Source organism: Rousettus aegyptiacus, unplaced genomic scaffold, assembly GCF_014176215.1.
Source record: "Rousettus aegyptiacus isolate mRouAeg1 unplaced genomic scaffold, mRouAeg1.p scaffold_m13_p_10, whole genome shotgun sequence".
Taxonomy (NCBI): Eukaryota; Metazoa; Chordata; class Mammalia; order Chiroptera; family Pteropodidae; genus Rousettus; species Rousettus aegyptiacus.
In genome coordinates, this window is record NW_023416285.1 from 24,514,464 (window position 1) to 24,542,389 (window position 27,926).

General features: G+C 37.5%; 1 protein-coding gene and 2 pseudogenes across 3 annotated transcripts in view; all 3 read left to right on the forward strand.

Annotated features, from left to right (window-relative positions):
* The window catches only part of ELOVL6 (ELOVL fatty acid elongase 6), a 101,165-nt gene that overhangs the window by 19,488 nt on the left and 53,751 nt on the right, over nucleotides 1–27,926 (forward strand). The window lies entirely within an intron of this gene.
* LOC107508818 lies at nucleotides 11,448–14,325 on the forward strand (annotated as a pseudogene).
* Nucleotides 23,768–23,886, forward strand: LOC118609203 (annotated as a pseudogene).

Here is a 27,926-nt window from a genome sequence, read left to right on the forward strand (position 1 = left end):
TAGCCACCTACTTTCTACAGAGTAGTATAGTTTCCACAATTTTATTGTATTATAGTTATTATTATTATTAAAATCGAAAGGTCTTATCCAGGACACCAGGAAATGTTCCTAATATATCTTCTATTTATAAGTATTTCTCACATCTGCCAGTGTTCTGGCTTCTTAATTACAAAGTAACACAGTCTGATCGTGACATAAAAAAATGACCAACAGTATATTAGAGAAGTATATCAACTACTGTGTCATTCCAGGATCCTTACTTGTGAAGGGGTCGTATAGGTTTGACATACCCACTCTGAGAGACAAAAAATTGTCTTTGCCAATTTGGAAAAGAAAATTTTGAAAGAACCAAATGTTCATTTTGAAATAAGATTTCTAGGACAGTACAATAAATAGGTGCTTTCCCCTTCACCTAAAATTTTCTGAAGTGTTTTTAACCATCTAATACACACACACTATAGTGACCCAGTTTTCTTAATTCTCACTACTTACAAGCGTGATCTGAGTGTGGACTAGCAGCATTCTGGGGAGCTTGCTAGAAATGCAGCATCTCGGGCCCCTTCCCGGACCTAATTAATCAAAATCTGCATTTTAACAAACATCTTTGGGTGTTTCATATATTCAGATATATTCACAATTTGAAAAGCTGATAGCAGGAATCACTCACTGCTTGACAGAAAGGCCAAGCATGGCACTATCTGTATTTTCACTAAAAGAATTCTCTCTTGGCTTGAGAGAGTCCTTTACTCAGGGGAGCTCCTGATCCTGGGTGGTTGAGAGGTGAGGTTTGGGAAGGTAAGGGTTTTACAACTCTGATGGTATGACAGTGGCAGCTGTACAAAAATGCCAGGGAGATAATTGCTGAGAATCAGTTATGACAGCTGAGTTTTTCTTCAGCAGTTTCCTCTTTGACAATGCCTTCATGTCATGGTCTGCAGAGAAGGATCCACAGTATGGACCAGGATGACATAGGTGTGACTCTTCAGCAGTCTCTAAGGAAAACTGGTTCTTGCTATAGGGGGATCCAACTGGCGTTAAGCTTTAAAAATATTTTGGGGGGATGTGGGAGTGCCAAAAACCAAATCAATAAGTCAATTGTTTAGAAGTGAATATTTTTCGTAGGAACAGTCATTTTACTATTCTCTTGTTTGAGACAAACCTCCCTTTTACCACTAGGATTTCCATATAGCTTAGAATTTAAAGATATTTATAGCTTCAAGTAATGACTTCTTATTGTCGATTGCTACAACTTCTCTAATAAGGTTAATATTCATTGGCTGATGACTAAATTGTATCCTGCACAATCCATTAAGTTAATCTTCACAGTACTCATAGGTAACAACTCTTTTCTTCTTTTTACTGGTGAGGAATCTGAGAAACCAAGAAATAATTTCCCTCAAATTATACAACTAGTAAGTGGCAGAGGCAAATAGTAAATCCAGGATATCTCAGTTAAGGATTCCTCTTAATTGTGACCTACATTGCCTTCTAGATTTCCTTATGCCCAGAAGCACTGTCTCTTTGGAATGAGTAACTATATCAAATCCCATCATTATGCCTCCAGTTAGTAAAAATACCTTTGGTAAATATTTACACGAATCTTGACACATCCAAGCACTTACCTTGTTGGTCACACCCAAATACCGATCTTGCTGGTAACTCAATATAATAATAGTATTAGAAGGCCTAAAAAAAATCTTTTCCCATGTGGAACTTAATGCAACTAAAAGGTATAAAAATTCAGTTAAGAATTTTAAAGTGTCATTTTAAAGTTTTATATTTTTATTTTTAAAGTATCAATGTATATTATTGCAAAATAATAAATGTATAGAAATGAAAGGATCATAAAATGACTGAGTATCCAAAATCATTTATTAAAGACTATCAAGAATATTCTGCTTTAAAATTTTTTTTAACAGTTTTAGCTTTTTAAAATATGTATTGGAAAATTTTTGAAAGTATTTACTTAATTTCCTTAATTATTGACAGCTGATAATGAGTTTGAGCCTCCCTTTTGCCTGACAAAATTATAGTAATGTACAATAATATGGAAATGAGCCAGCATGTTTGGATATTTATATGGAACCATCAAAAACAAATCCATATCAATACATAAGCAAAGAGTCCAAAGTGTATAAGAGTTTAACTTTTGCTGCCTATGTTCAAGTTTGGCAGTGCAGGCAATGAGAACTTAAATGCATGGATTTTCAAGGTTATTTTGGAAGTGTATGACGTTTAACACAGAAAAGGAGAAAGTTTTCACTCAGATTGCTACTTTTCAACAACACAATTGCTCTCTTTGGCTTTATGATGTGCATACATACATACATACATACATACATAAAAGCAAGAATTTATTAAGACTATAATAAGCTCTCTAAAATCTATAAGATTTAGTCTTTTAAAATAATATATTCGTTTATCAATTTTGGGATGCTTATAACATATGTAAATCTTTTCTAAATGGAGATTTTTCTTATGTAGGCAGGTAAATATCAGTATTAGGATGACTAACAGGAAAATAGAAGAAGAAGTGGTTCAGATAGAATTCAAAGCCCTGTTTTATTCCAAAATCTTTTTTCTGTGTCTAAAAATTGTCTTTTTCTATCTCATCATCACCCTGATTTATGATCACCTAGAAGTGGATAGATTGATTCACCTCTTTTCTAAAACCAAATCAGAAGCCCTAACTATGGTAAACTGCTTGCTCAGTTTGGGAATGGTTTTGGCGACATTCTTAACCCTCAGTGTCCTCAGTTAGGGGGCTGCTGGCCAGGGCCCCTTCTGCCTGGATGCATTAGGGTTTCTCACCTTGTGTACTGGGGGGCGAGAATGAGTGGCTGAGAAACAGCCCTTTCTTGGTGCTAGTTGGCTGGCTGAGATTTGTATCCCCTCTTTATTCCTGTCAGTCCTCCTAGCTAGGTACTGGGTTCTGTGTCCCTCCTCATGGGTTCAAACCATCCTACACAGTTTCTATTTCTTCCATCAGCTTTTCTCTGCCCAGTTGGCTGACCTGTTTCTCTCCACCTTGAACCACCCTAAGTTCCTCCTCCAGCTGGCACAGACCCTCACGCATTACAGCGTACTGGACACCAGCCTACTCAGATGAGGCTCTTAACGCATTTCTTGGGTGCTTATGCTGAAAATGAGAGCGCAAGTCAGAGAGGTGACAGCCTGATGACAAGGCAAGAAGAGTTTCCACAATGGGTGGATTCTTGCATCTTAAATTAAATCTTTTAAAGCACTGGGATTTCCATCTTTAACGATGTACTTCTTGGCAGACCTTCTCTTCGTAGCGATTGCAGTTGTTCCATTTGGAACTAGCACAGTTCCTCAAAGCAAGGAGATCCTGTTGGAAGAGTTAACTACAAACTGTATTTTTGTTGGTAAAGTCACTCCTGTGAAACACCCAAACAGGAAGACATAAACTGCATCCATCCTAGCGCACTGTATTATAATTAAGGATCCTTTCTGCAGATTAGGTACCAGTGAATGGCTGGAAAGAGGAGTGCCACAGTTGACTCCTGAGGAAGGACCATGTGAGTCAGCTGCAACTCGTAGGCTCATCCCTCACCGTTGGTTGGTTATTCAGGTTCTAAATAGGGAAAAGAGGGTATTTATATAAATTGTTATGTTCATCATCGAAAAAATTGGAAATGCACATAAGCAAATATGATTTTAATGTCATAGTAGTATATGGATATACTGTAAGCATTGTGCCAAGTTTATTGATTTACAGTGAAAGAGAGCCTTTTTAGCATCTAAAATAGTCATAACTACTCCCCATGGCTCTTTATTTCTTGTGAAAGTACCTACATAAGGGTAATGAACTTGGATGGAATCAAAATGCAGGGAACTACCTAATTTTGTGGGTTATTTCATCTGTAATAGAAACTGACAGACTGTGTATTACTGTTATCTAGTGGGTCATTGAGAATGCCCACCTATTACACTCGATATTTTTGTTTTGAAATTGCTGTCAGTTCTTTGACTTAAATTCTCCTCAAGACTATTCTTCGTACATTATGAAAGTAACTATTTTTATGTTCCTGTTGTAATTGTTGCTGTTGTTGTTTTTTTATTAGAAAGCTAAACTTTCTAATAAAATGTTGCTCAAAATTTAATGTGCATCCAAATTGCCTGGAAATCCTGATAAATAGATTCTTTTTCAGCAAGTCAGTATGTAGTAATATAGATCCTTAATCCTAGTTGATGCTGGTTGTCATTATCTTTTGAGTAGCAAAGCTCTAGTCATCCTAAGAGATGGCTGACATTCCTCAGAATGGTTTATTTCTATACAATCCAGCTCTTTTCTTCTGAACCTGTTTTGCATTTATAGAGTAATGAAATGAAAAACAGCACTGGAGTCTAGTTTGTATGAAAATTTCACTTCTATTTATTTGAGCTAACATTGATGAGATAGATATGCCAGCTCTAGCCATGGCAGATGAGGTTGTTTGTTTTTGTATTTTAATGATGCATCCATGACATCCTGAGATCAGGAGTTTGATGTCTGTCACCAACACCGTGGTCTAGGCTACAATAACTGCAGACTTGATAGGCACATGGTAGAGAGATAAGTTACTAGCATTTAATTGGTGGTTTCAATTTTGAAGTCCAGTACCATGCTGTTAAACACAGGCCTGGGAACTGGTAAGAAGAAGGTAACTTGACAGTGATGTTTGCTACAGGCTCCAACACCACAATTTCCATACCATACAGGTCGCATAGCTGTAAGTCTATTCCTTCCCTTTAGAACTGGTATGGTAACATCTGGGTGGTTGTGTTTTTACAATGCAATAGGTTAAGAGAAAGCACATTAAATAGTGATAAGTTTTTAAAAAATAAAATACACATACCAGAAAAGTGCAGCTCTTACACTCACAGTTTAAACTGTTTTCATACAGCAATGTATTGTTTCTCTGGAAATGAAATTCCTGAGACAGGAAGTACTTCCTAGGGAAGTGAGTATAACCAGTACTGTAACAATCCATTGAGATTTGCATTCCCTACCTGCCATAGCAGAAATAGTAACTCTGGGAATGTGATAACTTATTTTGTGGGGAAAGTTTAAAAAAAAAAGAAAGAAAGAAATTGGTTAATATTGGAATGGGAATAATTGATGTGAGCAATTTAATCAGGAGATATTCCTTTGAATATCAAAAATTCTGTTAGAGAGAATAGGTACTCATTTCGGAATCAGTAATGTTATGATGTCTGAATGAAAAAGGAAGCATCACTCCAAAGAGAAAGAAATTGGACAAGAAGCAAAAGTGCTTCTCTAATCTTATCAAGTTTCCTTTTTGGTTGTCAGACTGCCAGTGCTTCTGGGCTGTGGAACACAAAGGGCTCTGGCACTTGGTAAGAAACCACAAGTACCACCAGTCGTACATGGTTGGATGAGGACAGTAACAACCATGGCTCATAGGAAACTTTCCCACACCCATGTCGCTGCCGATATTTGAGCCCCCGAAAGAAATGTGGGTAGTTGGGGTGCATGTTGCTGGTTCAGAAGAGGACATAGGGAAGATGATCAGACAGGTAGAAGCAGCTTATGGAGAAGTTGTGAAGTGAAGCTACTTAAGCAGTGCTACGCTATCTATGATAGTCATTCTACTTCAACTGGGTTCTCCCACTCCAACTGACTTTCTTATATTTTTAAAAAACATGCCAGAAATTCCAAGAGCACTGCAAGGTTCTTTTATACTAATAAATCACTAGTACTAGTAAACACTAGTATTTAAACTAGTAAAACTCTAATATAAGGATCCCAGTGAGTCTCAAGATTAAGGGCCACTCCCCCACTCCCTGTGGGTACTTACCAGTCACCTGTAGTGCTTCTTCAGATCTCTCTCTCCCCTACCCCACCCGTCCCCAGATCTTCTGATGTACCCTTTTCTGAGTATGTGGCCCCACTGAAATGCTGTTTCTGTTGTACTCTTCATGTGCATTGTGGGCATCCTTCAGATGTGTTACGGTTGAATATTATAGTTACCCAGGCAGCTTTTTAAAAACACCAGTGTCCTAGACCTTATTTCAGAGAAATCAGATTCTCTAGGAGAGGTAGCTTTCAAATATTATATTTTTTAAAACTCTAGGTTTTTCTTATGTGCTCTCAAGACTCAGAACCATGCATATTTAAGATTAAACACGAGAACTGTCAGTTATTCATTCTTCAGGGTGAATTAGTTCTTACGGGCTGAGTTTTTCCTAAACTAAGTTATGAGAATGAATATGACATTTTAATGCTGGTGGCGGGGCATAAAGAAACAAATATTTTAATAGTCTAAGTTGGAATAACAGAACTTAGTTTAGGTCACTATTTCATTTAAACTAAATTGCAGAAAGAGAACCGAAGGCTTTACCTTCTTCACATACTCTCTTTTCTCTTTCCTTTTATTTGGTTAATAAAACCAAATAGGTTTCAAGTGTACAATTCAATAATACATCATGTGTATATGTTCACCACCCAAGTTAAATTTTCTTCTGTCACCATACATACTCTCAATAAGTTGTTAAATATCCCTTTACATATTATCTATTAAGATCGTAATAAAAAAAGTTTATCTAAAGAATATTGGAAAAAACTGGTCATTCTGCAAGAGTTTCTTATTTTTATGGTGCTCAAGAGATGACCTTTAAAGGTAATAAAAGGATATGTATGGTATGATTCATGTTTTATTAAACTTTAGGTACCTCTTGAAGGCTTTAATATATTTATTTAAAAATATTACCCTTGGTTGCAATTAACAAGTAGTCATCGAAGGCACTTGGGCAGTAAGGACATGCTTAGTATCACTCAGACATTGTTAAAACTTTGAGTATCTGTCGATAGCTTTAAGAATTTGTAAAAATACTATCTCTTGGTTGCAATTAAGTCAGAAGAACATCCAAAAAATTAAAAAGAACTAGCACCTTAGAGTCGACATTTGTTCTTTTTTTGCCAGAATAAGTGGTTTTGTTTGGTTGAGATTTGATACTTGAGTTCACAAAAACTTAGAAGTGAACAGGATACAGCTGGTTATTGCAACTATAGAAATAAAGACTGAGCACAGGCTTCCTCTGGAAGAAAAAGAAATGAAAAAAGAGACCCAGCTTTTCCACCTTGCTGTGAACCACAATCAAGTTTGGGGCTTATAGAAGGATGTTAGCCCTGTTCATCCCCAAAGTGTGAGGAAAAAAATACATGAGTGAGCCCAGCACTCACCCAGTGCACGAGCAAGTGAGGCAGACCCGTCCAGGGCAGCCAAGATTACGGAAGTCTCAGAGAATCCCCACATGCTGGGGTGTAGGGGATGCAAACAAACATGGTGGCACATCTGTCCCCAAAGGTGCCTAATGACAAGTTTAAGGGGCAGGTTAAGTAAGGGGTTCTGCTAGGGAAGGGAGTGGACAGGACAAAGCCATATGAAACGCTTAGATATTACAAAATAGATTATAACAGATTGGTAAGTTTTGAGATTCTTTGCTCTGCAAATTCAGCAGTAGTAGAGATTGTTGCAGTTCTGTTGGAGATCATTACCTGCTGAACGACAGGTTTGGTCGAAGTGAGAAGGTGGGGGTGGGAGTAGGGGGAGAGTTAATTTAAGAACCTGAAAAAAATCTTAGATAAACAAAGCTCACTTCCACTTAAAAACTATAAGTTAAAACACTGGATAGAGTGGGGTCAATCATGCAGCTGTTCCCAGTGCTTCCAAATGCCTTCTCAAAAGAGACAAAGAAGAGATATGTAAGAGAAAAAGTCCAGGTCCAGCCGAGCAATGAGAAGATTTTTTATGAGCACAGTTATTCTCTAAAAATGTATCTCTAAGCTGAAATAAAAGAAATCATCTTTAATAGGCAAAAATACTGTGGAAAGAGAAAAATTTGAATAAGGAAAGGAGTGTCACTGAGCTCACATGATTATCTACACGTGTCTGCCTATCACTTAAAAGTGAAGTATTGACAGCCCAGAGCCCCCAAAGGGATAAAAATGTATATCCAGTTCTTACTCAAGTAAAAATGTATTGGGCTTGATTCCAGAGAACATTCTTGGATTTGACTTTTTTTTTCTAGCTTCCTAAATTTAACCAGCTGATTTTCTTTTTCTTAAAACCAGGCTTTCATAAAAACAAAAAGGGTTTCTTCATTTTGTTGTTTATTTTCTAAATTTAAAAAAACACACTCATAAAAAAGTAAGTCCCTATAATCTCACCTTTTTTCCTTAAAATTTACAAGAAGTGAAAGTTTCACTCCCTCCAACATTGAGAGAGAATGCTTTTTTCTAAAATACTAGAGATGTGTATCTATATCTATGTATCCATGGATATATTGTCATCACTATCTATAATTAAAATGATTTAACTTAATGTAAACCTTCATTTAAAAAGTTGGAACACTGTTATTGGTTTAGGTAGTCTATTGATGTTATTATATTTTTAGTTTTATGTGCTTAATCTGTAAGAGTTTCTGGATTACAACACAATTATTCAAGTCATGGCTGATTGAAGGCCCATAAATGACAAACAGGTGCCTTGGGGCACATACTTAAGAGCTCCTCAGGACTCTATTTTGATCTCATACATTCCCCACCTCGATTATATCTTACTCACAAAGTGACTATTTTTCAGCTCCTTATACAAACTGAACTCTAGTTTTCAGACCCTCCAGTATGCAGTTCCTTCTCCCTGGAATGTTCTTTCCTCAAGGCCGGCTCTTTCTCATTTTTGTGATCTCAATTTATGTGCCAACTCTTCATGAAGACATTCTCATCCTCCATCTAAAAGAACCCCCCCCCCCCAACAAACATTGTCTCTCCCAGGAGTAGTTTTCCTTCAAAACACATCAGAGTGGTAATTTTTGTTTGTTGGTTCACGTCTGTCGCTTCCCTACTCAACAAAATGAGCTCCGTGAAGCGCTCACAGTGTCCATCTTTTTCAGAACTGTGTATCCAGCACCCAGCATAGGGTCTGGCTGGGTAATAGGTGTCTAATAAGTATTTGTGGAATTAGTGAAGTATACGTATCATTGGCCCAGATCCACAAACATTATATTACTAGCTGTACAACCATGAGGTCATGAAGAAAGAGAAGGTTACTGTTTGACTGGTTTTTATGAGTCATGTTTAACCAAATTAAGTAACTAGTAAATCCCTAGTGAAGTAGTTACATCAGTAGTAAATTACAGAGCATGTTGTATTGCTAAAATAGGTCACTGCTCTTGAGAAACCCAATCATTGGGGCCAAGGGTGTTGCTTAATGCATTTCTATAATGACTGGAGCAGAAGTCAAGTGGATAGAAGAAAGAATTGCACTTTTGAGATTAGATCTGCTATTTATTAGTCATTTATCAGTTAAGTTCTTAAGAGCCTGTTTTTTTAATCTGTAAATGGCAATGATTTCATCTCAGAAATAGGTAGGTGATACATGAGATAGTTAAACTCTGCCATATTTATATAAATAAGTGTGCACAGTCTTCTTATTTTGAAGCTAATGAAAGTCGGAATGCTTGCAGCTAGCTGGCTGGGAATCCTGAACCGCTGTGAGCCAATTGCCAGTTGTGTTATTTCCACAAGTTTGTTATTGCCCCAGGGTGACTTGTGTAGGAGTTTATGTAATGTTAGTGAGTGTCGTGTGAATTCCGAAGGGATATATAAATTCATATACTAATAGTATATATTACTTTTATCATAGAGTTAAAAAAACACGACTCTATTAAGAGTTAAAAAAACAATAGATTAATAAGAGAAATCTGTTAATAGCAACTGTTAGATCTTACCATTTTTAGTTTAGATAGACTTAAGAGAAGCATAAACTTAGCTGACATGGGTAGCACATCTACAGTAAAGTCAAAAAAAGGTTATAAAACCTAGGATAGTTGCTAATGCTTCATAGCAATTTGCCCTCCACCAGGTAGTGGAAAGTGAGTTTGCTCCATTTTTGATTGACTTTGACCTCTGCTTTCCAACTTTCCCCGCCCCCCCCCCCAAAAGTTAGTCACAACAGTGAACTTCTTAAGAGGAAGCAGCCATAAAGTGGGGAGTCACTAAAGACAACCAGCCGGTAATCAGGTTTACACTTAACCAAGATAGATTTAATCCTGACTGAGTCAAAGAATGACTAAATTCTAGTGCCAGAGGGAACTAAAATTTACTCTTATTAACCCAAAAGTCTATTCTAAAGTCTTCTAAGACAACCAGAGAAATTAGTTTTATTATACTTCTTGACCTATATATTTAATACCAAACCATAAAATTTTCACAGATGCCAAGCTTTGATGTGTATACTTATTGCCATGGTGCCCTTGGCCTTACAAGGAAGGGAATAATTTCTGCATTGATGTGAGTTCACAGGTCTTTCATTAACAATCCCAGAAGATACCTGGACATTTCTAGGTTTCCTATTTAGGCCTCTATTTCTTCTCAATTTTCATCTTTTCTTCTCTTCTCCCAACTTCTCTATGTGCTCTATATTAGGATACATATTGGACGTGGTGTGGTTGTCATGTAGCTGCTAATTGTGTTAATTCAGCCTCAAACAACAGCTTTGCAAGTAAACTAACCTGTGAGGACCTGAAACACAAAGGTGATGTGAGACTCAGAAAACCAAAGCTGACCTTGAGCCAGCTATTCAGAGAGTAAAATAATGTTCATTGTGTATATTGGGTGCAGCTGGTGTAATTAGAAGTCAATGGCAGATCTTACCAAATTAGTTACTCTGGGTAAATAAGAAAATATTTATAAGCTGATGTGAGGACTACATTTCCCATCTTTAATTCAATTTTTGAGGAAGTGCTGATTGCTCCTAATTTAGGTGATCGTACCTGTCAGCAAATGCAACACAGTCAGCCCTAACTCTGTACCAGGACGCTCTTTCTTTCTTTTTTATTTCTTTAAATTATATATATATATATATATACACACACACACACACACACACACACACACACCCCACACACACATACATAAATATATATATAAAATTTTTTCAATTATAGTTATAGTTGACATACTATATTATATTAGCTTCAGGCATATAGCACAGTGATTAGACATTTATATAACTTATGAAGTGATCGCCCCCCAAAATCTAGTAGCCATCTGACCCTATTCATAGTTATTACAATACTACTAACTGTATTCCCCATGCTATCTATACTTTATATCTCCATGACTATTTCGTAACTACCAATTTGTAACTCTTAATCCCCTCCTCCCTTTATCTACCCCCTGTCCAATCTGACAACCATCAAAGTACTCTCTGCATCTAGGAGCTTGTTTCTGTTGGTGTGTTTATCCTGTCCTCTAGTTTACACATATGTCTCCTGGTCTTAGTAGAGTTGCCTTATGTAACGGGTGTGCTGTGTATCCCAATGGCACAGTCTTCTCTGGTCACCTGAGCCAGTGCTCCAGGTATGTCTCTTATATGGATTGTGTGTGCCCTACTGTTGTGGTTGAGTCTTGGTTGCTGTATGCTCATCAGTGGGAGGGATTGACCCTCAAGCTGATGGGTTGTGATGACTGGCCATGACTAATGGAGGAGCTGACCCTACAGAGCAGGATTTGCATTAGCAGTGCTCTGGTGACTGCCTGTCTGCCCCTTCTAAACCTGTTTGTGGGAATTCTACCCAGAACTGTCACACAGCCTTTAACCTTGCAATTGATCGAACTTAAATATGAAACTTAAAGTATTTTACTTATGTGTCTATTCCTAATTAAGGAGTCTCAGCTCCAGAGAAGACGTCTGAGGGCATTCATGGTATGTCAAAAGTGAAAGAGAAATTTGAGATACTGACTAGAAGATTAAGACTAAAATAACACTTAGAATTTAAAATATCTAGAATCCTGTGAAACAATATTAATAGAGAAACTAGAATGTGTTGAGCTAAATTTTTTAATCAGTACGTCTGTTTGTGAATGTATAGTCTTCATGATCAGTGCTTTAAGGAGCCTACTATAGACACTTTTCATATTAACTCAGGCTTAACCATTTACATTATCATTAATCAATATATATTGTTTAAGTTAACATCTTAACCACATATCTAGATTTAGAAGAAAAATTCATTTTCTCTTATACTCACGGTTTCTTGTCTAATTGCAGTTATGGTGATTTTAATGAAAGTAGAGGTCAGTTCTTTGAAAACCTCATACTAAATTATGGTCAACCTTCTCCCTGGTTCCTGTTGATATTTCTTCACAGATCTAATTTTTCTGAACTTTTGTTCATTTTTGAGGAGCTTCTGAACACTAAGTTGTCTCTGGTGACTGATGTGGATCAGACCCCTGCAGAAGACAAGTAGATTACTTCACTGTTTTTCTGGGCAGCCTTGGCGAGGTTGATTATAAGAGAAAGAAAATTAAGAATGCAGAAAGGCAATAGAGTGCTATATTGCAGTCCCTCCATTGGTTGGCCTCTTTCCTGCTAAAGCCTTCACCTGCCTCTGAGCTCATCTATTTTTAAATTTAAAAATTTTTGTGCTTTTTCTTCTTCCCTTGGCTACGACTCTGCCATTTTAAACTGCCCTTATTAAGCTTCATTACATGTGTTTCTGACTCCACACATTTGCTAATTCGGTTACAATTTTTGTCCTCCACAGTGCTGACTTTGGCTTTCGAGTATACAGCGGCCACTTTGAACCCAGAAAACCGTTACTTAACTGTTCGTGCAAACTTGAGCAAGTTATTTAACCTTGCCGAGTTTCTTCACATGTAGAGGGGGGTGGTCCACACACCTAGTGGAGTTGGTGTGAATATCGAAGGAACAATCCACATCAAGTTCTTAGCGCAGGGCCAGAATAGTCCTAAGGAACACTGGACTCTGGTAGAAGTTAAAACATCTTGTTATTAGATTATTTTCCGTGATTTCCTTGATGCCATAAGGAGATTCTCTCATCTTCACCCAGTCGTACATTCACATACTAAAGTCGTGTCCTAGGTTCTATTTTCCAGGTCTATCAGTGAATGTAAACAAAAGTAAATGCCTCACATTTTTAGCCTGGAATTCAAAGCCTTACACTGTTCTTTCCCAAACTCCCACTTCAGCCTTATTTCTCATATTATCGCTTTCAAATATAGAACGCATTTATCAAACTGGAATAATCCTCATTCTCTGGACAGTCCCTCTCTAGCTCTTGTTTCACACTCTTCCTTCATTCTGGAATGTCAGAGTCCTGATTTCCACCATTTCCTCTCTGCTATGGTGTAGGTCCTACCAGAGGCCTTATTCTCTTACAGCCTGAATTGACCACTGCATCAGGTGACTTAGCATAATTTTTAAAATAATTTTATTGTGATCGACCATGTTCTCCCATGTGTGATAATTCCTACTAGTTAATAGGCTGAGGGCAAGAAATGGTTTAATGCCTTTGTCACCCACTGTGCTTAGCATAGTGCTTGACAACTGCTAGGTCTCAGTGTCGGAGTTCTGAAGGAAGGAACACATTGCAGGGATCAGAACCAGGTATCAGTTGTGAAGTCAAAGATGTTCTCGTTAATTGTTTAAAACATGTGTTTCCATATATTTCTATTTAATATGTGAGAGGCCTTCCCTCGCCACCATACCTGATAAAATCCTATCACTCCTGGCCACTTGTCAGGCTTTGTTTCTGTACACGGCATGCATTGCTACCACATTGTTGGGAAGCCTTGGGTTATTTGTTACTTTCCATGTCCCGATAGATCGTAGGCTTCATGAGCTCAAAGACTTCATTTTTTTAACACTTGTAATCTTTAGCAAAAGCTCAATAAGTGTTTTCTGAATAAGTGAATGGATAAATCAAATAATTGCAGGATTTACTCTGTCATCATTTCTATTTTTCAAAAGCTATATAAATAAGCTTTCTAATAATTATTATTTTGAAGGTTTAGAGGTTAAGTTTTTAGAGTAATTTTAAGTAATGGACACTCTTCTAGGGACAGTGTCTAGAAGCATTTAGCATGGTCCAGAGTTTGACATATCATCGTAGGCTCTCCTGCAATACATCCTCTAACAAAACAGAGCTATCTAGAACCTCAGTAATAGAATTGTTTACCTTTATACCAAGCAGTTTGAGAAGGCACCAAAATCCACTTGTAGCGTGTGTCCAGGCCAACTTTGAGGAGTTCGTGCTGTGAGATCTAACATTCTTATGTCTAGAACAAAGAAACATGCCCAGTGGAGCCTGTGGCGGATCCATATCTACTAAATGTGGCCATGGCCAGCTCACATGTGCTTTCCTTACTGAGGGGCAGAAAATCACTGCAAAAGTGCTGAAGGCACAGGATCTTAAAGCTAAATAAAAATATGAAGCTTTTTTGAGTAATAAAAAAATCAAAAGGCTTATTATATTAAAAAGGAAATAAAAGAAAGGAAGGAAGGAAGTGGGGGGTGGGAGGGACATTTAGTCAGTGCTAAGTAACTGTGAGATGAGGTTTCTCGAAAGCACATTCAGGGCCCAGAAACATTTTAGTTTACTTTGGTGAGTTTAACTATTTCTTTCGTGTCTTTATTTTCTTCTTTCCAAAATACCTAAAGAATGTATTGGGAAATAACTGCTTCTCCTCGGCCTAGGAATTTACTCCCTAAAGAGATGTAAGAGTTAAACAGTTAAGCAGGATAAAAGGTCAGAGGATGAGAAGGTCATGCTGGCAGGCCCTTGTTCCCCTTCTCCACTTTCCTCTCAAGCTCTGGTGACACTCTATCCTCCCTTCCTGGTCTCTTTCCTTTGTCCAAGTGCAGTATCAACAAATGCTTTACATACAAATTCACTTTCTGTTCACACTTTACATAGTATAATATTTATAAGGAAATGGAAAGCATAGCTTTTGCTATGCGTTCTGAGTAGGATGAGGCAGTCCTTAAGATCTGAGGTTTATCAGCACAGCACCAGGTACCCAGGAGACTTCGGTCAATATTTGTTGAAGAAATGAATGAACCATTCACAGAAGAGGCACTGATAGGCCACTTCAGGTCATAGTGGGACTCTCCTTATCAGTACTTGTGTGACTTGAGTCCTCTGTGACACTTGGCCCTCTCTTTAACCTTTTTTTCTTTTACACTTCTTGGTTTTCTTCTTAGATCTTTTGGTTATCTCTTCTTATTCTTTCCTGTTTGTTACTTTTCCACCTCCCCCTGAAATGGTAATGGCCCCTCCCAGTTAGGCTTCACCTTGACCTTCAGACTATACCCCTTGGATGACCTCCTTCATGTTCATGACTTCGGCTACCACCACCCAGACATGGGTGCCTTCCAAATAGATATCTTCATTCAGCCCAGACATTTAAGACCGACCCCCTATCAATCTCTTTCCAACTCTACCAGTAAGTTCTACAGTCCTATCAACTATCTTTACTAAATACTAAATGCCACTTCTTTACCCCTCACCCACCAAAGTAACACTAGCTACCAAATCAGACAAACCAGAAACCCAAGAATCATCACTCACTCTCTTTTTTGCCTCTTTCCCCACATTAAATTGACTGTTAAGACCTGTCTGTTGTACCTGCTCTGTTGGATTCATTTTAGTAAAATAGGGAATGATTGCTCTGATGGTATGTCATTTTTCAGATGACATTCACCTTGTCTGTCTTCCCCAGGACAGGCATCTTCTTGATGAAAATCGCAGTTACCTGGCCTCTCCACATCCATTAGGTCACATTTCTCCTAGATAAATATCCTCCACTGCCTGGTGGGCTTGTTAAAAATTGAATCTAACTATGACCCTCCTCGCTCACTTAAGAACCTCGGGGGCCTCCTGTACCTTCAGGAGTTAAAACTAGCCCCGCGGGGCATAAAAATCATTCGGGACACCACCTCGTTCTTACTTCTCCAAACTCATTTCCTACTCCTCTATCCAGTGCCAGGGTCATTCCAGAGTCCTTGTTCAGGCCCCACAGAACGCTTGCGCCACCCTGCTTCCTCCCCAAAGCACCTTTTCTCCCATTTTTCTCTGGTTGTCCTCCTTTAGAACTGGTTATTTCTGTAGGAGAATTTCACTTTTGCTTTCATTTTTATGCCTTCTCTTATCCCCTTCACATCTCTCAGGACTTTCAGAGAGCATTGTAAAGTTGTTGTTTACTTCTCTATCTCACTAGACTGAGCAGTTTGAGATTTGTGACCCTGGCATCTAAAATAGTACAGACCAACGTTTCTCAAAGTGGGGTCTGCGGGCCCGCCTATGTCAGAATCACTGGGCTGTTGCTCACTCTCACGTGCTATCTCTCCCGCATAGGATCTACAGAATTAGAATTTCTATTCTTTTAAAAAAGTAGACTCCCTAGGTATTTTTTATGAATATTTGTATTCGACAAATGTTTTGGAATTAACAAATCAGCTGGAGCCTTTGAGTCTTTTTTTTCTTATTCACATACACTGTAGTAACTGGGATTTGTTGCTGATAATTCTGTAAATACATATCATGTTTATAAAAGGCAATTTAATTTTGTAGGAAAGATTGCCTAGATGTCATGAAATGAACTGGGGATTTAGAAATGCTGTGGCAAGTTTTAAGCAATATAAGCAAACAATTTCAACAGTTCAGATTTAGAAATAATGCACGTGACTTGATTTAAGCAGTGCAAACTGTTTTCCACGGTCTTCTGATGAACACGCCATCTCCCTGATCCTGGAACAATTTCTCTCTGTGGGAATGTGAACCATGGTGCATGGCATCTGGTTGTTTGTGGGGATTTGAAAATGATTGTGGTGGATGTTTTATAAGAGTTTCATTGTTTTCAATTTGATGTCCAAGGTGTATCCTTTACACCTAATATAAGAATCAATGACTTAGGAGTCTTCCTTAACTATAAGAGAAACTTTTGTACACAAAGAAAACTAAGAAACAGTGCAGCTAGAGCTTCTATATAGGAATGAGATTGAGAAGTTACTAAAGATCTTTATTGTGTCTTAAACTCACATGCTATTGGCTTGAACAGAAATGACTACTCACCTATGTTTCTATCTGATATAAATACACATGCACGCACAAATGTAAATAATTCATTGCCTCGGATATGCTAAAATGATTAATAGTCATGTGTATATAAACTAGTTTGAAAATCCTGGAGCCTGCCAGACAGGTTTCACCTTTGAGTAGTATAGCTATTGCAATCTTTAGCCCACATGCTATGTTTGCTTAAAGTAAACTATCCATTTCCTACTGGCTTACTCTTTTGGCTGCTTGTTCATGCTTATAATTGTGTAACTTGAAATTGCCTGTTTTTGTCCTGTTTTTCTGGATAGTTACTTTCCCTTGGGCCACTGTGTCACTTCTGCTTTAGCATCCAGGCCTCAGTCTTTTTTAATATTTGACCAATCCAGCTCAACTAAATGAGAGTGATTATGGCCAAAATGCCCAGGAAATGTGTGGAGTTTTTGTTTTTGTTTTCCTACTGTTTTTTTGGTACCAACACAGCTTCTGTAGATCAGGCAGCTTAGCATCTTTTATAGAAGGAAGCTATGAAAATGTCACTATATAAAAACATTTACATTTTGGAAGTAATGGCTTGCTGTTTCTTACTCTTGTTATTAAATCACCAGGGAATTCCACATATCAAGCAATGAAACTTGGTATGTCATTTTCAGAGAAGTTTACATTGAAACTTAGGGTATTGATTAAGAGTAAAATCAACAAATAGAACCTAAGTACAGGGATTTTCTTGTTTCGTTTAACGAAAGTCCAGAGCACACACTCTAGAGCTGATAAGGAGCTCCAGGATGCCATCAGGAAATCGAGCTCATTTTATATTTCTCTGCCACTTTCTTTCCCTTTTTCTTATAGCTGTAAGATGATTGCTACCCCAGGCATCAGATCTGTGACTAGGCAGGAAAGAGAAACGCAAAGAAGTAAAACTCCAAAGTAGCATGTCAGCCAAATCAATTAAACTTTCCAAGAGGTCCCATATGGCCGCTTCCAATTGGATATCGTTGCCAGAACCCATCACATTGCCTCCTTAGACCAATCTATAGAATGGAGCTAGGGAGAAAGATAATTATTGGTGGCTGTTCACTCATACCAGTATACTCAGGTAGCCTCACTAATGACCCGGTCCATTGGAACTGGGTTCCAATCAAAGGAAAAACTGTGGAGCACATTGCTTACTGCAATGTCTGCACTGGTGTTGTGGCATCTCTTGAGGGACTCAAGGACTTTCTAAGAGATGGCACTATAGGCATCCTATTCTCTCCACTGACAAGGAGAGAGAACAATCCAGTATAGATGTGCCTCACTTGAGAAAATGTATAATACAATAACAAGGTTTGGTCTTTACAAATAATCATTAAATTCCTCTTAAGTAGGGAAGCTCCCAGATGTACTCAAAATTGTACACAGTTTTCCTGGAGTAAATCTGTTGCATAAAGCAAGATAAGCCTGTGCTTTAAAAAAAGTTTATCTCCCCTCTGAGGCGCAGTATAAAATCTTGGTAACTCAAGTCACACACTTATTTATCCTCATCAGTGCAGCCTTTCTTGGATCTTCAAAAACGTATTTCACTTGAGCTAAGAATTTACCTTTACAGGTTCTGTCTCATTGCCTAGGAATGTGGGTGAATGTTTTCTTAGTCCCAAAACTGACATTTTTGCACACCAGTGATTGACACGATGGGAGGGAGCATAATATATTTAAGAGCAGGATAAACACCAAAACCAATGAGGAAATATTACATGTTGCTATGTGCTCTACACTCAAAGATAGTGTTTGAGTGAAATCATTTGCAGAAGGCACCTAACTAACCTCCTACACCAGTACATAGAATATATGACCATATGATCAGCTACTGTGAAATGACTCCCTCCACCCCCCACCTGGGAGCGTGCAGACTTGGGAGCTATCTGTGACCGCACCGTTCATACCTTCTCTGTCTTCGGCTCCAGGCCCTGCCCTCATTTAAAACCTGTGCCACTCACTGAAGCTCCCACTTTGATTTCATCAGTGAGCAATCTTTTAAATAGCAAATAAAAGCATGTCGACTTCATTCATTTAAACTCTTCAGTGGCTTCCCACTGCTCTTAGAATCAAAAGAAACTTTTTAACATGGTCTGTAAGAGCCCTCATGCTCTTGCTTCCACCTACTTCTTGGACCTTCAGCTCAATACTCTTCAACATACTCTTTAGATTTGAAGGTCAAAACAGTCCCATTTCTTACAGTTTGTTTGATTGTGCCTTCTCTTTCTTGCCTCTGGCTCTGTTCGCATTCCCCTACTCTTCTTGGCTAAATCTGAGTTAGAGTGAATCTTTGTTATTTTTATTGGAGTGCTTTTTTATTATCCACTCCCCCAGTTTTCCATTTACCTGTCTATTACCCCCAAAAGACTTTTTAAAAAAAAATCTCCAGGTGACAGGGGATGTGTCTGTTTTGTTAACTCTCCTCAAGGCCTTGTACACAGTTAGCACTTAATAGTCATTGAAATTCATTCAATGAAAGAAGGAACGAATCACAATTCTCTTTACTCTCAGACCACATAAACACTTAGTGATACTAATTCAGCAAAATTTGGATCATAAGCCAAAAGGCTTCGCAAAATTTTATTAATTAGGAGGTAAGTAAATATCTCTGATCTCTAGTATTAGAGTGAACTATCATCCTCAAAGCAATTCCTGAAAAAGTGCATCTTTAGTCTTCTTTTCTTATATGTAAAAATTATATCTTTGTATCTTCGTAAGTAGCTCATTACTTACAACAAAATGTAAATGTTATTCCTAGGTTTCAGTTTTCTGTTTAAAAGGTCAAGGAATCTTAAATTAATTTACGATTAATTTTTATTAATTTCTCACATCAAGATGAGCTTTAGAAGCTTAGCGAGGCACAGGCTTACCTTCTCCTGGTCATGGTCCTGGGGTGACTCAGCGCATTTGTCCTGTCTCTGCTGTCAATATGGAATACAAGAGATGTTTACCACTTTACCTGCCCTTTCGTTTTCTTCTCTTATCAAAGTCCTTGCTAGGTGTAATGCACTGATTTTTTCTTTTTTTTCTTTTTTTTCTTTTTTTTTTTTTGGTGAAGATGATATCAGTTTTTATTTGGTTGTAGGACATAATTGAACTTAATATGCATTGCAATTATGTTATCTATGAGGAAGGAAATCAAAGTATCCAGAAGAATGGTGGTACCTGAAGATATAAAACTAAATAATCATGATGATCTTGAAGTAGATCTAGCTCAAGCCTAAAAGTCTCCTAAGAATTATAATTACAGACTTTAAGGGTTACTCCTTGTTCTTGATCTGTCCAGGTTGCTCTAACAAAATGCCATGGACTGAGTTGCTTAAGTGACAAATTTTTCTCACAGTCCCAGAGGCTGGGAAGTTCAAGATCAAGGTACCAGCAGGCCCTAGATGGCTGCCTTTTCTCTTCAACCTTTCATGGAGTTTTCTCAGGCTTCTTTTATAAGGGCTATAGTTCCATTCAGGAGAGCTCTGCCCTCATGACCTAATCAACCACCCAAAGGGCCCCACTGCCTAATACTATCACGAAGGAGATCAGGATTTCAACGTGAATTTTGAGGGGTACTCATGGTACTCATCTGGATTCAGAAGGTCTGAGAAGGAGGAATCTGCAGTCTTAATTAACAAGCATGCCGGGGGCTTCTTAGGTAGGCCAGATTGAGAAACACTTAAGATTTGCTGGTGAAAGTCTGTAGTCTGTGAACCTTTGCATAGATGTTAGAGGACCTGCAGCTTTAGTCCTCTTAAAACTTTCCACAGCACCAGTGAGTAAGTTAGAAGGTCAGAGAAAATTGGCATCTGTTCTCCCACTATTACCCACACATACACTTCCTCAGGAGGCCTCCAGAAAGCCACCAAGGGGGCAAAATTAAGTTACTGTAAGTCTTTGGGTTTAAAGAAACAGCTATACTTTATCTTTGAAGTGTTTACATTTCTGTTTTATGATGACTTCTTAAAACTGAGATCAGGTTATAGTGTCTATAGTGTTATTCCTTGTTCAAAAATTTAAAATTTTATCTCAGTTCATTTAAGCCTGCGTGTGTGTGTGTGTGTGTGTGTGTGTGTGTATAATGTTTTAATAGAAATAGTTGCTACAGTGTATTTTTTTGAAAATTGACTTAGTTCCTTTTTTAGTTTAAAAGTCATTTTATTCATTTTCATTTGCTTATTTTTGGCTGAAGTTTTGATTTTTACTGTGCCATTAGACTTTGCTTCTTAAGAGGTACATTTAAAGAACTATATATTAAAAAGTAACTTGTGTCCTACACCCTCTACTGACTCAGGAAGAAAACTGAAAACCTATTTCCTGTCCTGGTCAGGAATTCTCTCTTCTCTCTCTCTGTCTCTCTCTCTCTCTCTCTCCCTCTCTCTCTCTTTTCTTTTTTGCAGCTTAGATCTAAAATCAGTTTGCCACTGAAGCAGAATTCATGTGCTTATAGAAAATCAAATTCTGTCTCTAGTTGGGGAATAATCCTAAAATTTCTTGATGAACTAGATTTAGCTTTTCACGTATTCAAGTTTGGTGTTGGAAGACGAAATCCTGAAAGAACACACTTTCTTTATGAGGAAAGATTAAATAAATTTATCTCTAGGGTCAAGCTACTTTAGATCAGTCTTAATTTAAGGCTCTACTATGGTACCTCTTAATCTTTGATCTTAAAGACCAAATTCACAAGAAGTGGTATCAGACACTCAAAAGTTCTGTGATTTCTTAGTAACTCAGATTTATAATTATTTCCTAAATAAGATTTTGATTACTTATACAAATTAATAAACTTTATTTTTTATGGTCTAGATCTGTTCAAACATGCTCATTTTTCCTGAGACTTGCTGCAACAAAATTTTTGATTGCAAAATTCTGTTAAGTTGTGAAAACAATGAGCAGGGTGCAACATTAAATCACAGCATTCCATGGGACTTTTAACTACAGCATAAATCAGCCAAATGAGTCAATATATTTACTTTCTTTACTGCTCTCCTAATTTTTAAATGACTATAAAAGTTACCTTTTTTGCTCCCACCATAATAAGTAGGTCAGAAAAAAAGTATCTGCCCATAACATGTTTATAATTTTCTTTTAGAAATATCTAATTTGGAAGGCTTATTTCTAGCCATTTTTTGCTACTGTTCCTAAACATACTGCTTTTAGGTGGACCAGTATTTTTTAGCTCAGTTCAAGAGTGACCTGCATGTAATAAACTAAGAAACTTATGTCCTACATCCTGTCTAGGAGTTTTTACAAGAATAAAGGGTCTAGATTATTATTTCACAATGCTACTTCTCTCCATATTCAAGCTGAGATATCTAAATGACTTGTTTTCACAAAGCTCTTGATTACTTATAGACTTGGGTCATGCTATTTAGCTTGTTTATTGCTTTTTAAAGTACTCATAAAAGGCTGATGTTAAATTCACAAGAATTCTAGTAGCATGTATACCTTTAGAATGACTAACAGAACTTGAAATGCCTTTGGCCATAAAGACCCAATTAGCCTGATTTTTCTGTTTGATTCCATTCTTACAATTCTGGGTTTTTTTGCTTTTTGTTTTTTTTTCTGACAATAAGAAATAGCATGAGGTACCTTGTATTAAGTACTTATGATGTATAAGATGCTGCCAGGGTTTGATAATTTACAAGAAGCCTGAGAAGTCGGTGATATTTTCCCAGTTTTTTTGAGGAGGACACTGAGGCAGACAAAATGTGTAAAGTAATTTACTGAAAATCACAGAGCCAATGCAACAGGCAGGATCGAAACTCAGATCTATTGATTCTGGTAAGTATAGTCATGAGTGACTGCTCTAGCATCTTCTAATAAGATATATGCAGAAATAGATGGAATAAAATTTGTGTGATTTTATATAATATTCATGCAACCACTATCAAATGCTTGGTGTGTTGGTTAGAATTTTATACACTTAAAAATGAAAACTTTTTTAAATATAATTTTATTATGAAATTTCCATTATTCATTATCAAACTCATAGTACATAAAAATAAATTGGAGAAAAGAAGCATACATAATTTTGCCACCCAGTAATAGCTACCGTACATTTGGGGTGGAGGTATTTCTTCTTCCGGTTCATAATTATACCGCATCTTGCTTTTTTCTCCCATAGTTATTAAAATCATATATATTTTACATAGCTCTAATAAATGTATATAGTCTTTTGAGTGGACATACCATAGTATAATCCTGACTCTTAGAGACTTAGTCTACGTTTTCACTCTTGTACTGCAGTGATTATATATATTGCTTTTACTGTATTTAAGGTTATTTGCTTTAGACAAATTCCATGAAATGGAACTGCAAGATTAAAAGGCGCGAATGTTTTAAGGTTCTTGGTTAATTGTTTTTCCAAGAGATATATCATTTTACCTTTCCACCAACAAAACATGAGTCACTGTACCTTCACCTGAATCAAATATTATCAGTTTCCTCTTCGCCTGTTGGTAAATATCAAATAGTATCTGAGAACTTTCTTTGACTATAGTATAATAATCCTTTGACTATAGTATAATAATCATCGATATGTTAATATGTTATTGTGGGCCTTATTTTGATTTCTGTCTGGAAATGTATTGGTGAATTTTCAGAGATTCCTTGCTTATAAATGGGGGTATAGTTATTAGGTAGAGAGTGTGCTATCATAGTGCCAGTCTTACTTTATACCTGTCTATTGCATCTTTTGCTTACTTTATGCAAATAATTACACTGAGAAAGCAATATGTTGATCTCTGGCCACCAGGAACTAAAGAAATGGTGCTTCTCAACATTCTTTGGCACTACGTGGCACAGTATGCTACTCCAGGAGCAGCAGGCATCAGTGGGAATGTGATCCAAAGACAGGTTTCAAAAGAGCCAATTCAGTCTTGGCCATGCCATCCTGAATAAGCCTGATCCCGTCTGATCTTGGAAGCTAAGCAGGGTTGGGCCTAGTTAGTATTTGGATGGGAGATCACCTAGGAAGACCAGGTGCTGTAGGTGTAAAAAAATTTTAAAACTATGAGGTTGTAAGCTGACAAGGTCCTTGCAATCTGTGAGGTCAACCAAGAGTTGCCTCACCTTAAAAACAAAAACAAAAACAAAAAAAAGCCAATTCATATTAATTTGTAGGATTCTTTCAGCTCTTAGGGGAGGGAGGTGGCTATAATAAACATAATTCTTGCTGATTAGACTTTAGAGTCAAGTGGGTTTGAACTATAGATTCATAGATGACTTAACCGTTGGTTATCTTTTTTGGTCTCCCAGTAATATATTTTTTCCCTTAAAGTATTTCCATATCACAAAATTTTAAAAATATCCAATATATCATTTATCCTTTCATATGTCAGGAGCCCACTTTAAGGCCAGCACTTGGTATGAGGCCTTGGGCATACAAAGTCGGGTGAGACACAGTGCCCTTTAGGATTACAGACCTCAAAACTATGTGTGAAATATAAGGAATTAAGCACTATAAGAGGCGTACAAAGCATATAGAGTAGGAAGGGGTGATCAACTTGACCTAGAAGCAGTAAGGGAATACCTTCACAGATCAACAAAATGACAAGGTTAGGTGGGAATGGCATTCAAAGTAATGAGAATGGCATATTTAAAGGCAAGATGAGACAAAGGAGTGTGATGTCTTTTGCAAGTCACAGTGTGGCTGTAGCATAGGATGTTCCAAGGGAAGATATAAGACATGATTCCAGAGTAGACATAAGTAAAATCATGTAAAAGCATTTGGACATAGTCTGAGAAACAGTGTCAGATCTGTTAAAATTCCTATGACCTGGACCCCCGCCTCTCCCCATGACATTAATGACATTCTTATTTAAAAAAAACAAACAAACAGGTAGTTGGAAAATATAAAGCACTCACCTTCGTATTATTTAATGCTTATATTTCCTTATATCTAGTCTTGTGCAAACTACATTTTAGGATCTGAAAAAACAGGAACATTGCATGTCCTTTTGGACGGCTAGAACTACAGAATAAATAAGTCGAAGCGGGGAGTCACAAAAACCTGTGTAACATGCCAAAGATCTTCCGATTTGTCCTACCATTAAGGGACCCAGGGAGTGTAGCTGTCAGCATACAAAAAGTAGGCAAACATCAGACTGGGAAAGGATTTGCTAGCTTCCGGCATGCAGTGACTTTTGGGGAAGTAGTCTGCAGACTTCGACCTCTTAAGGGCACTCTTTTATAGTTTTTCTTCAAGTTATTTCTCCCTATTAAAATCAATAGCATTGTGAATATGACATAAAGAAAATACTTTCTTGGGGAAGAAATGCATTTTAAGTATAATGATTATGTAGGTTTTTGAATGTCAGAGAGAGCAATGGGATGTGAGAGGGAACTGGTAAAAGCAATGATAAAAACCACTGTTGAAAAGATGAACTGAGAAGTAGTGTAACATCCTAGGTAAGACAACAATGTAGTGGTTAAGCGCACAGGGCCTGACACTGGCTGCTTGGGTTTTCATTCCGGCACTGTCACTTAAATCAGTGGGTTCCTGTACAAGTCACTTAAACGTGTTCCTTAGTTTCTTTGTCTGCAAAATGGGGATGATGGTGGATTCTGTGAGCCGTAAATTAGATATATCTCAAGTACTTGGAACACTAAGAACGGTGTCTGAGATATTGTAAGTGCTCAGTTTAAAAGTTCTCATTGCTTTGACCAAATTCAAACAGAGCTGTGCATTCCAAGCCAGCCTTCAGCCTGGTGTCTGTCGTGGAGCGCCAAGTCCCTGTACCAGACATTTATGTGCACAGCTGCAACCTGTGGATGCTCAAACACTTAAATGTTATAGCATTCAGGCATCTTGAATTTCTCAAACTGTTTCAAGAATGCTTTACTGAAGGTTGCATTTTGAATAAACACTTGTCGAGTCCCTTATTTTTTCACTTATTTCTTTTCTTGCGGTGGGAAACCTTTCTGTATAAGCGTAGCTAAATAAAGAATATTCTTACTCCTAAGTCTTGCTGCTTAGTAAATCACTCTTGGCAAATAAGACAAATAGAAAAGAAAATAGTAAACGCAGAGGCTCATGTTTGCTGTACAGAGCAGTTGCTATCGTCATAGCTGTGTGTGTGTGTCCCCATGAGTAAACTAAAGGACACTCTCCCTCTTAGTGCATCCTCCCAAGGGGAATGCCCTTGGGAAAATGGGAAGACACAGCAAGCAGCCTCTGCCTTTCAAAGAAACCATGAGTCACATGCAGGCTCATCTCTCCTTAAACATTTTTACTTCCTTCTGAAACTATCTGATTGAAGAAAATGTTGCTGAAGGCAGAGCTGTTTTGAAAACATCTCCTCTCAGAACCCATGCTTGATAAATCCCAGCCATACCTTAGTCATGGCCCAGGATTCACCTGACATGCTAGTGAAGAAGAAATTATTCTTATCTCACAATCTAGTAGTAAAAGGAAACTTTTAATGATAAAACAAATTCCCCTTTGCCTCTTTGGAGAAGTGAGAGCTGTGTTCTTAAATTCCATATTTTTTGATTTTGAGATTTTTTCTATTAAACATTTTTGTCCCCAAAGGAATTTTTATCATTTTTCCTGGCTTCGAAACTGTAAATGAAGGGAAAAAACAGCAAAGCTAAAGTCTCCGTGGGAAATGCTGTAAATAGAAAGATAAAAGTCTCCTGACCAGCTCTGGACACTACCTAGCAGGTTTCATTCTGGGTCTGCTGTAGGCACTGATGACTTACAGGCTCATGGTAGAGAGCCACTTCCCGTTCAGCTCGTTTTAGCTTTCAACAGTCATCCCAGGAGATTCAGTGTCTCCCAATATGGCAAAGTGTAGGGAGGCAAAGGCCTGAGAGTAACTAATAAAAATAATCAGTAATTTGTTCTAAGATTTAGAAAACAGTGCAATTGATTTTGTTTCCTACAATTGGTATATTTTATCATATGGATAACACCTATTTTTCTTATATTATTCTGAGACTTAAAAAATAGAGCTATTCTTACTCTTAATTTTAAAAAGTTTATGTCATAGAAACTTTCATTAGTACCAAATTATCATGTTTTAACAATTGAGAAGAAGAGATGGGTTAACAACATATAATATCAATATGAGTCATAAGTTCTGGTAGTCTAACGTGTTTCTACTACATCGTCCGATCCAGGGCTAGGTTTGGATTAGCTTTCGTGGAATTATCATATACTATAAGATCGGTTAGTAGAGGGATGACTGGAAATAACTGGAATTCCACTTCAAGAAGAAGAATTCGAACTCTTTGTGTGGGGTGGAGGTTGTCTTGACAGTAACTACCCTCTATTTCAGATTCTTTCTTTCTTTTGCATGGTCAGAGATTGTAAAATGCAGCTCTGGGCAACATTCATGACAAGGAGGCATTACAAGAGATGTACAGTTTGTAAGAACTGATCACTCCGTGGTTCCATGGCAAGCAGAAGTGAACCTAATTCTAGAACAATAAAAGGAAAAGTTTATCTAAATTGGTTGTGTTGTGTAGTTTACAATCTTAAGTAGAACTGCTGGTTTGAAATGAGAACTTTACTCTATGCTATGCTTGGAATCTGAAGCAATTCAGCCTGAGTGTATCTGAGGCTCAGGTGATGTCATCCCAACCAGAGAGCATGTTTGTTGATCCTTTTTCACATTTCAACATACATTCTCTTTAGTTTTGCAATCTTCCTTTTCTTAATCTTTTTTTCTCTCTTCTCTCTCTTGGCCAGGGCTTCTCAACCCTGACACTCTTTACACTGGAGCCAGATAATTCTTTGTTGGGAAGAGCTGTCCTACGCAGTTTCCATGGCCTCTGTACACCAATGCTAGTAGCTCAAACGTTTAGCTCTTGAGTAGAGAGAAAGAAAGCACTCAGATTTGGATATGTTTATGCATGTTTGTATAGTTGTCTATGCAGCTGTCATTTTGATTTAAATCTGGGAAAATTCTATGTCTGAATTGGATTTAATCTTATAAATCTGAAATCCAGTTTCCATTCCATTGTAAATAATCATATGTTCTTTATGGTGTTTTTTACTGTTTGTCGGCCATTTGTAAGTCCTCTAGGGA